Genomic DNA, 10,437 nt, shown 5'->3' on the forward strand with positions numbered 1-10,437 from the left:
GCTATTTTAAAGGTGATTTGGAAAAAGGGAAATCAAATTTTCTCGACTATTTTATACTGTTTTTAGTAAAGTAATACTATCCAGTACCCTGTTTGTTTCTAAGTATGTATATGCATGGACGAATGTATATGTATGTTTGTTTTTATGTATGAATGCGTTTTAACGTATTTTTTTGCTTATAAATTTTTGCTTTATCTACTTCTTATTGGCAAGCTAAAGGTCAAGCTTATTGCAACGTTAGTAATTAACTTGTTGGGCATTTGGTAGTTTAAGGATCTTGATAAATATACAATATGTTAGTTATGTGATGTACTAATTACTTTACTCTTTCATAATTGAAGTGTGAGCTATAAACGTGTCACACTATTTTATTTTGCATTCTTGATTCAATAAGAGTGTATATAATATTGTAATAAAAAGGCTGATATAGCACCTGTTACTAGTGTTTATAGACGGTGTGTGAAGTCCCATGTCCCCTAGTGGGGTAAGGGGCAGATGCATTATAAATCTGTTTCATTGATCGATTTTCTTTAGGGACAAGTTGGTGATCAGCCTTCTGTGTCCTACCAGACTGAGACATTTTTTTTTCTTCATCTCCACTGGGAGTCGAACCCAGGACCCCTCGGTGCTACGCTCACGCGTCAACCACTGTATCAAGGAGGCGGTCGTTTATAGACGGTAGTAACCATTTAATAAAATCAGGTGGCCTACTACTCACTTTGCTTGCCCTACCTTAAAAACCCTGAATACATAGGTACGCATTAACAATCGAATTCTCGAACATTCTACCCAATCTATAACCGTGCATCCGAATAACAATTGAAATACCAAAACAGCATCATAGTGAAGATGTCCAATGCAATGAGTTACTGCGACTTAAGACGATACACAAAAAAAAATCCACTGCTTGGCGGGCGGAGTCTAATAGCTCGCTATCGCGAACGCCGGTGTGCGCGAAGTCATTCTTGCAAACTCGCCGCGCTGCCGCTGGCCGACTCAGGACAAACATGTATGGAGTCGTCATACAGTTATAATATTGTTATACATTTATTCAATTGTTGATTTATTGGTTTTATTTTCTTGCTTATAAACAAATAATCTTCTTTCCAACAACTACTTAGTTATTATTATTTCGTAATGTTTACTTTATTACAAAATAATACAGGTTATAAATAATCTTTAAAATAACAAAAAATATTGTTACTCTGAAAAAATGAAATGGTACTCAATAACGCGGACTACTGAATTGATTTAGATAGAATTTGATGCTGACGTAGATATTACATCATGCCCAGAAATGAAAGGTACTATTTCTGAAAGAAGTTACTTATAAACCCTAATTCTTCTCAGTCAAAGTCAAGAGTGGAAGATATCACTAATACAGTAAAACTGATGCGAAACTTTGGATGTTAATTTGTATATTTTTTTGTTAGTTGTTACTTAATCACGTCAAGACTACATTACCAATTTTGATAAAATATAGCTAATTGCCTGGATTTACACATAGGATACTTTTTATCCGAACTGAACACTTCTGTGGGATAAAACAGGATTCACGATATAACCTAATTCCACGCGGGCAAAGCCGCGGTCGGAATGATATTTTTTTAAATAAAAAAATTGTTTAAAAAAAAACACAAAATATATTGACGCATGTATTTATTTTTTGCACTCTATTATAATTGTAATTATTCATTACAAATAATCAAAATAAAATAGCCAGAACAAAGTTAGGCCCTGGTAGGGTAGGTAGGCAGGTACAGCAATGTGAGACGAACACTGGCTTATTTATACCAATAATAATGTATTATAAACATTAAATTAAGTTTACTTTCTAACAACAAACATACATAATATTAGCTAATGTGAAAGCGAATCAACCAATCATCCCACAAAAATGAAATGTGCACACAAATATTCATCCAAATCGGTTCATGTCATTAGGAGGAGTGACTGCAGCGCCATCTTCCGGGCCCAATTGTGTTTCCAGATCACCCAGGAACTCAATTTAATATACTTACACAAAATTTTTCGAAATGAAAACTCACATTACTATGTAAATATGAATATAAACCTGTTTTATTACTAAGCAATTTCCCGCACAGGTGTAGTAAGTATAAATGAAATAAATATCAACATCAAATTCTTTATACAACATACTTATCTACCACCTTCTAAGAAATGTAATTCTTGAAATTATTTCGTATTTTTTTTAAATATAATACTACTCCAATGAGCTCCTGTTCCATATTATGTCCGCCATACTTCCACTAAGTTCACCATGATTTTTTATTTCTTTGCACTTTGTTGCTTTTTGCTAAAAATGGAATCATGCGATAAAACCAGTAGAACATTGATAACATACATTTTTGACTGAATAAAGGTACTTACGAAGGAGTGGGTTCACATTGTGAACAATCAGTGGGTTTATTTTCCTTCTGGATTCCGGATTTCTGAAAAGATTATCTATGCTATAAATGAAAATATCTTACACATTCGTTATGTACTTAAAACAGGGGTACATATCAAACATCGTCTATAATACAATTATCATCAAATTTAAAATAAAACCAACTTACTTCATTAATTTGTTCCAATTGTAAGCATTCTTTTTCCTCCAACCTTTATGTTTCTTCTTCTTATTTTCTTTATTGTCCCCATTTGTCTCATTTTGTCTTATCGTGTTGTCACCCTTTTTTACGATTGCGCGAGCGACACAAGTTCCCCGTGTGACGGCCGTAGCGGGAATGACTCGTGCAGCGATCGGGGTAGGAAGGTACAGGGCGGCTCTCGCTATATTGGCTGGTCGCGCGCTAATTTCAAGTATTTCTTGTTTATTTCAAAACCATCGCATATTTCAAAATTCTAAATCGGTAGACGTATAGGTTGTATATTTTATAGTTAATATCCAAAAAGTCGTAACTTTACGTTTGTTATTTTGAAGATGCCAGAGATTATAAAAAAATAACAATGAGAACTTTGTATTTTTTTTCTATCGAGAAAATATCATGGAATCATGTTTCTAAAACGGTAGACGTATTGTGTTACTATTGAACTTTCTTGTCAAGAATTTTCATCAGGACAACTTTAATAATATAAAAATTACGAAGGTTTAAAAAGGGCCGTAAATGTTAGAAAAATTAATTCATCACCTTAACAGAATCACTTGGTATTATATATGAGCTTTGGTAGCTCCCTATAAACGGCAGACGGGTGATTCCTTGATATATGGCCTATGAATTATGGAATACCAATAGTTGAATTTAATCGAGGTTAAGATGATGGAGTTTCAAAGGCTTTGGTTTGGTTTTGGTTTATTTATTAAGTGTATCAACATTACAATAATAATATGTCAGAGAATTTAAATAACTCTCCATAATTAATTATAATTAGGTAGGTATGTGAAATAATATAAAATAATAACTCAGTGTGCACACATACACATACACCATAAAACACATAAACCATAGTATGGCCGGTAACCCCATGCATTCCATATCAATTCAATATAGTCATTATATTGTACACCATAAAGTACATTCTAATAGGATTTTATAGGAAGGTATGGCCACATAACAACTACTCTGTTGTAATTCTCACACACGTCTATTGAATATATTTAGTTATCTAGCGGTTTTAAAGGAGAAAGAATTTGAATTACTTGTTATTTAAATACAAACATGTAATTCATGTCATTACATATAAATTTATCACTTAAATTATAATTAATTATATAGAATTTATTTATATAAATCTTGAAAACATCTATATTGCCAATTACAACAGGAACACGTATAGGTCTAATCTAAATGACCTTCATGATAAGTATCTTACTTATTTTGCACAGTCATGGTGCATATTTAAATGGTATGTTTAATAATAGATCATTAGTACTCATCTCAAGGCTAGGACTTCATGCATAGGCTACCATACTTGTCTAATCTAACTTTAATTATAGTATTTAGTAATCTATACTTGTATGTTGACAACTCTGTTTGGATGTATATGTATGAGCAATAACATGGCATAATAAATATATAAATTGAATGATCTGTTGATCACTAGCGTCTTTGTGATGATTATATTATGAGTGACAATAATGAATAGTTTATTATCAGCCTAATTTGTTAATCCTTACGATATATTTTTTAAACTATTGCATAGCTTCTATCGCGGGCCTTGAGCGCGCGGACCGAATCCAGAAATTCCGTAACGAAAAAACCTCACGCTCCCCACTCCGACGGGCACGGAGGTGTGGCTTGAAGGCGCATGCAATAGCTTTACCGCGGCAGTCCCCGAGTGCCACACGTCTTTTTTTAAGTACCTGTCGTTTTGTTGGGTGAGGTTAGTTATTTTAGTTGATTTAGGCATCGGAGCCTAAGTTCTGAATTCTATAATGAAATACGAGAATGTTGAACAAAGTGAAACACTAATGTGATAACACTATCACTCGATTATAAGACAATTTTCTTTTCATATTAGTTCCGGTCCAGAGGTACATAATTAGCTTTTAGCACTCAGGGATCAAGTAATATCATTGGATAGTGAAAATTTCATGGTGAAAGTATTTCTGCAATCGTTCCAGTAGTTTCTGAGATTAGTGTTCAAACAAACAAACTCTTCAGCTTTATATTATAGGTAGAGAGTAATAATAAGCTACGAATAGTAAACATCAGTGAGCAATATGGTTATAGTCCAGTCTGTGGGGAAATGTAAAAGCCTCTGCTCTACAAAAGGTGGCGTAGAAAATGTTTTGAAACGATATTGTTTAGGTATGAAAGGTTAATCAAAATCCAAGTTTTCGACCTTGACGGACCCAGGCGCTAGCCGCCATCTTGAATTAAAGGTGCTAAAATTAGGTATATTTTAAATAACTTCTCAATTGTTTACTAAATCACAAAAGTGTCTATGAGGGGTTCAAAGAAGACAAAATTACCTACATTTTTTTCATACATGATTATTCTGTAAGTCTTAAAGGTAAAAAGTTACAAGCGACGGAAATAATAATATTTACAGAAATCATATAATTTTAATTTTGTTTAAAAATTGTGCAGCAAACTTTTTTTATTCTTTTTGATGGCCCGGGCTGGTTAATGGTGGCTTCTTCATTATCGTCGCTGAAATTTTCTGTTTCATTGTCTGTATTTTTAGTTTCCAACCATGAAATTTCGTCGATTAAATTTACTTTTTATTGATAACTTTATGAATCGTTCATATCGGATATCTTCTAAGGATTCCTTATCCATGTCCCCTCCGTAAAAAGTTACTAGAAAGCGTACTCTAGCGTCTTCGATTTCTTCTGGTCATGATGACGAAATTTCATGGTTGGAAACTAAAAATACAGACAATGAAACAGAAAATTTCAGCGAAGATAATGAAGAAGCCACCATTAACCAGCCCGGGCCATCAAAGAGAATTAAAAAAATGATAGCTGTACAATTTTTAAACAAAATTAAAATTATATGATTTCTGTAAATATTATTATTTCCGTCGCTTGTAACTTTTTACCTTTAAGACTTACAGAATAATCATGTATGAAAAAAATGTAGGTAATTTTGTCTTCTTTGAACCCCTCATAGACACTTTTGTGATTTAGTAAACAATTGAGAAGTTATTTAAAATATACCTAATTTTAGCACCTTTAATTCAAGATGGCGGCTAGCGCCTGGGTCCGTCAAGGTCGAAAACTTGGATTTTGATTAACCTTTCATACCTAAACAATATCGTTTCAAAACATTTTCTACGCCACCTTTTGTAGAGCATAAATACCTACAGACTGGATTATTACTTAATGTTTATTAAAATATTTGTTTGTATTCTAACCGGATAAAATTCCCAGATTTAGGCAAACGTCAATAAAAAAGTATTGTTAAACATGTGTGTAAAAATGTTGTGATATATGTACACTACATACATAAATATTTGCATAAAATACTGGTTTTATTATTTTAGCAGATATTAGGTAAAAATTAAGTGGTTAAGTAATTTTATTTTTGTTTTTTGTTGCCGATATTTCAAACACAAACAAGCCCAAACATTTATCTATTCAACTAGACTTCGTTTAGAAGTGTCTTTGAATCGTCAAAATAAAGAAAAACAACTTACCACCGGTTCGGATAGCAGTTTCTTTTTCTCTCTTTATTCTAAGTAGTCAGTAGATATTGGTACCACAGACATGTATCAAGATAGACTAAGCGAGTGTATGTACTTCCCGTGTCCAAACTAAGATTATGAAACTTACTTGACGCTGGCCTACACTCAGTCCGCGCTTGCAGTTCGCCAAGGAAAGACGTGAAGCTGAATAAAGTAAAATGCCGAATTGCGCCGTTATAAACTGTAGAAACTCCACAACTGTGAGTGGCCGAGTTAGCAGAGATGTTTCCTTCCACCGGTAAGTAATTTTCTAATCAGAATATACACTATTTATTTTAAAATCAAATAAAGAATATCTGTGGAAAACGATCGTGACAAACACGGATACCAACTCATACGAAATGATTCGGAATACATTGCGGCTTTTACTTGGCACGGTAAAGATCGCGTCGTATGATAACAAGCAATGTATAGCGTCTTCTCATTTTTCTGTTCTCATTTTTCTGTCCAATTTTGTGGTTAGTGATGTTCATTTGATGCAACAGTTCTCGATTCTAATCGATTTTATAATCGAACAGAAAAATGATAATTTGAAGGAGCAATTTTTCAGAAAAAAAGGCATAGATTTTTTTTGTCAAAACTCCTTATTGCTTAGACTATGTTTGTTTTTTCAGTTTTCCAAGTAACCCGAACATAAAAGAAAAATGGATTGATGCAACGGTACATAAAGATTGATTGATTGACAGTTTCATTACTTTCTTTCGATGGCCTCTCTAGTACGTAGTACATGGTAACTCAATGGGCATATGTAAGAAAAAGCTAAAACACATTAGTTTACTTGTTAGAATATTAAAAGGTTTATAAATTTATTTTATCATTCCTCTGTCTATGGTAATTATCATTTTTCTGTCTTGAATCGATTTAGTAATCGATTACGATTCATTTATTTAACTACCTCTTAGACATAGATCTAGTTTGATCTGATTTCTTTCGATTTACTTCGATGGGATAGGACGATACTAGAATCGCCGCGCGAGTGGCGTCCTAATCGATTTAGCGTAAAATGAAATTACCATCACTAAAAAGCGCTCGTGACGTCATAACGCGTCAAGGTCAGTACAAAAAATATGACACGCTTGGTTTTCATACAGATCACGGTACTTGCGTAGTCTATCTATGTCTGTGGTTATCTAATTCTTGTAAAATCTCACGTAGGTATTTTAAGTGCTTAGAAATATGGTTATTAATATTATGTGTTTTATTTCAAGTATTCTTGTGGATTCTTGTGTACTGAGGACCTACAAGTAGCAATCGATAATACAGTTAGACAGTTAATCATTGAAATACTTGAAACAACTTTAATATGAACAACAAATTGACAGCATACCGTAATTTTAGCACTAATAAGTACTGCTAGGCTAAAATCGTCACTTTCGGTGAATCATAATATTATGATAATTTTATGAATCTGATTCGAAAAAGAGGCCACTTAAAAATAATTCATAATATGACTAAAACCGTTGAAAAAATATTCATCGTATGAAAAATTGGGGTATTGTTTTGAATCTGCTAGCAATTCACGACAATGATTCATTAGAAACTAATTGTGTTTTAAGGAGTATTACTCTTACTAATAAACTTTCTAAACGATCTAAAACATATTCTGTTTATCGGGTTTTGACTTCGTAACCTTGCTAACCTTACTATGAGGGTCACGGTCGTTTAGTTTTTTATGAATATATATTTCTGTTTTAGCTCTTATCTTTTAATGATAATAGTTGTGTTATCTCTTAAAGAATATTAAGACTTCACAATACTAAACAGTTTCTGTAAAATTTATCTAAGGGCCGATTTTTCATTCCTATGTTAAAATTTATCCGTCCAATAAAGTATTACACGAACATTTTAAAATGTCACCTGTAAACTGTCAAATACGGACAATTAGAATACATATTTGAAATGGTAGTTTAATACGTTATTCGATGAATAAGTTTTAACCAAGGATTGAAAAATCAGCCCTTAGTGAATAGCAATTAGCAACGCCTATCATATAGTATTCTGAACTAATGTTATTCAATTATATAAATAGGTATGTAATTATGTAATAAGGTACCACTATGAACTTAAACTTACAATATTATTTAATTTATTAATTAATGAAATTTAATCCAATTATCATCCACCTCCTTTAATAGATGAAGAATGTCAATCAAATATCTTAAGAATAATATCAAAAAGAAAAAGACACTGGTTTCAAGAGTATAATTTAATGTGTTTTAATACTGTAATAAATCAAATCATCCCAACAATTTACCACCATCAATAGGGTGCGTACATCCAGTAATGCTCTTCGCACAATCACTAGCAAGGAAGGCCACCATAGCTGCAATATCATCGGCTTCAGTCAACTTCTTTAATGGAGTGGTTTCAACTGCTTCTTTGGCAAATGCATCAAAATCAGCATCAGAGAAACCGATGGCACTCAAAATATTAGTTTTCACCAGGCCGGGATTTACTGCATTCACGCGTACGCCGTCTGCAGCTAAATCTAAAGCAATGCATTTTGTAAAGTGGTCCAATGCCGCTTTTGACATGCAGTAGGGTGTCATAGCAGGGAAAGCTTTAGTACTGGCAATGCTGGATATGTTCACAATGTTTCCTTTGGTCTTGATAAGATGAGGAACCGCAAGCATTGTCAGGTGAAGTACTCCTCGAACATTAATAGACATTATCTTATCATATTTTGCCAATGTGGTGTCCTTAATACCACCCATTTCTGTAACACCAGCATTATTAACAAGAACATCCAATTTACCGAAATGGTTTATAGTTTCTTTCACAATTCTTTCCACGTCTGCTTCTTTCGATACATCAGCTATTACAGGGAGAGCTTTGATTCCTTTTGACTTTTCACATTGTTGAGCGACGGCTTTCAAATTTTTCTCATTTCGTCCGACTAATACCAATTTTGCTGATAGCTTTGACATATAAATTGCGATTGCAGCTCCAAGCCCAGAGCTCGCACCGGTGATAAGAACAACTTTATCTTTGAAATCCATTGTTATTATGACACAACTTAGTTGGAGAAACACACCTTATACAAGACACAAGCGCCAGCTATCACAGTCAACGCTAGAGTGCGGAATTAAATTTGCCAACACTCGTATTTAATGACTTCCGCAAATCAAAGCTATGATGACATAATATTGTTGTGCGAGGCGTGATGGTAATCATTCAAATAAATATACATTTTCTATTCAAAGAGCACCGTTTGTGAAGTATGTTTCATTTGCAAATTATTTTTAATATTAAATATGTTATTTTATAAAACAGCTGTTATAAAAACAGAAAACTGCTGTTTGAAAAATCTTGATAAATTCGAAACAACTAAGTAGACAACTAAACCATCATATAAATCCATTGCAAAAATTATAATTTTATTTCCGAGGTCATTTTTATCCATGTAATGTAAGTAAATTAACCTGTTACACCACATCTTTTGAATAAATTTCATTATTTACGTATCGTTAGTATTATCTCATATTTTAAACGTAATATGCATCGCTTAAAATGTATGAATTAGAAATGTAGCTTTTTGATGGATCTGCATGTAAGACTATTAGATTTAGGGCTGATTTTTTAATCCTTGGTTAAAACTTATTCGTCGAATAATGTATAAAACTACCATTTTTAAGACGTATTCTAATTTCCTGTATTTGACAGTTTACGTGACATTTTAATATTATCGTGTAATACTTTATTGGACGGATAAGTTTTATCCAAGCATTGAAAAATCGGCCCTTAAAATATAAAAAAAACTCATTTTACTGATGATAATATTCTAACAATTTAGGTCAGAAATGTCAGAAAATAATGTATAAAATATATACGTGTATTGTGTATTGTGAACGTGTATTCGGTTCCGGGAAAAAATTGTCTTATGAACATGACAAGCGCAGAATCAGGGGTTATAAGAATAGATAAAGGTTACTCTCAACCTTTTCTATTCGGGATAGTGATAAACACTTTCAATACACTTGAGGGGATAGATATGGAAAATCCATGAATAAATGAATTCGTCAAAAAACGTACCAATTTTATCTCAAAAGGTCAATAAAACTTGTAGTAGAGACCGTGGTTTTAAAAATTACAGTTGAATAAAATTAATTTGAAAAAGAATCAAAGTGATGAAAGGAACAAAATAAATTAAATTAAATTAGCCATAATTACTTTTTGTTAGGCAAGTGTTCATAGGCATATTTGTTCCTAAAGTATCATCATCACTACATAGTATAAAACAAAGTCGCTTTTTCTGTCCCTATGTCCCTATGTCCCTATCTATGT

This window comes from Colias eurytheme, chromosome 20, assembly GCF_061535395.1.
Source record: "Colias eurytheme isolate Ceu_HAF_F1 chromosome 20, ilColEury1 Martin Lab GWU primary, whole genome shotgun sequence".
Taxonomy (NCBI): Eukaryota; Metazoa; Arthropoda; class Insecta; order Lepidoptera; family Pieridae; genus Colias; species Colias eurytheme.